The sequence below is a fragment of the Limulus polyphemus genome, unplaced genomic scaffold, assembly GCF_000517525.1.
Source record: "Limulus polyphemus unplaced genomic scaffold, Limulus_polyphemus-2.1.2 Scaffold93, whole genome shotgun sequence".
NCBI classification, from domain to species: domain Eukaryota; kingdom Metazoa; phylum Arthropoda; class Merostomata; order Xiphosura; family Limulidae; genus Limulus; species Limulus polyphemus.
Window position 1 is genome coordinate 168,230 of NW_013665703.1, and position 1,420 is coordinate 169,649.

A 1,420-nucleotide genomic window follows, 5' to 3' on the forward strand; every position below is an offset into this window, starting at 1 on the left:
CTAAAGCTCAACAAACGTTGATATTAAAAATAAATATATAATAATAAATCCGTCACACAGCTCATTCTTTAACATCTGGAAATACGTCTACAACTTACTGTGTCATCACGGAGATGTCAACATTGATGCCTTATCTGAGTCCTACTTTCCATTGAAGAAACTCGTGGACAAGTTCAATTTCAAGAGGCCCGGCAGGGCCAGGTGGTTAGGGCGCTGGACTCGCAATCTGAGGTTCGCGGATTCGAATCCCCGTCCCACCAAACATGCTCGCCCTTTCAGCCGTGGGGGCGTTATAAAGTGACGGTCAATCCCACTATTCGTTGGTAAAAGAGTAGCCCAAAAGTTGGCGGTGGGTGGTGATGACTAGCTGCCTTCCCTCTAGTCTTACACTGCTTACACTCTTGTAGCTTTGCGCGAAATTCAAAACAAACAAACAATCAATTTCAAGAAGAGAGTCACTCAACTTTATATCCACCATCTGAAAATAAAGATAAGATGCTTAGACTATATCCATGTATCATTCCAATGAATTGCTTTGATATCGGTATTACCTACATAACATTCATATCATTTCTTTGTATACTCTCAAACTTAAACAGAAGGGACTAAACACATCTCTAACAGGGTCTGCATTACTACATCGTCAAATTGGGGGACTTAAACATTCATTAAAACATTTGTCGGGACATAGGTAATTCACAAACACAATTTGCTCTTGTTAATAGTTTTATTATTGTTTGTAAACTTGTTAATATATTTAAAGTTCAACTGGTGTAAGATGATTTTTTTAGTCTTGTTTCTTACTAGTGTGCAAATGTGACAATAAAACTATAGTAGCAATACCTTTTAATTAATTAACAAATCATTTTTGAATTATTGTTCTGTACTTACGCTTAAATAATCATTGCAATGTTTTTCATCTGTTAATTTGTTTTTGTTTTATTAATGAAATATTTTGCGGTAACATTGCAGTACCAGCTTTTCATACTTACTAAACATATCCTGGAATAGAGTAGCCCAATCGTTGGCGGTGGGTGGTGATGACTAGTTGTCTTCCCTCTAGTCTTTCACTGCTAAATTAGGGACAGCTCGTGTAGCTTTGCGCGAAATTCAAACCAAACCAATTTAAATAAACAACATTGTATGAAGCTGTACACGCCATGGATTTAGAGAATACAATTAAAGTAATATTCATAAGGTTAGAGTTTTAATGCAGTGTTCAACTTATAAATTTTTGCTTTAATAATAGCTTTGAATGATTTTTCAGCTGTTTTAATGATAGTGTTACGTCTGTAGACTTCAGACTGATTTTGGGTTCCGTACCTGAGTTCTAGAACAGCTACCAGTGCTCTATAGTTGTACCTGTCGTCTGCTGACAACTGTCCAAGTATTTCCAGTGGTTGTCCCTTCAGGCTCGTTG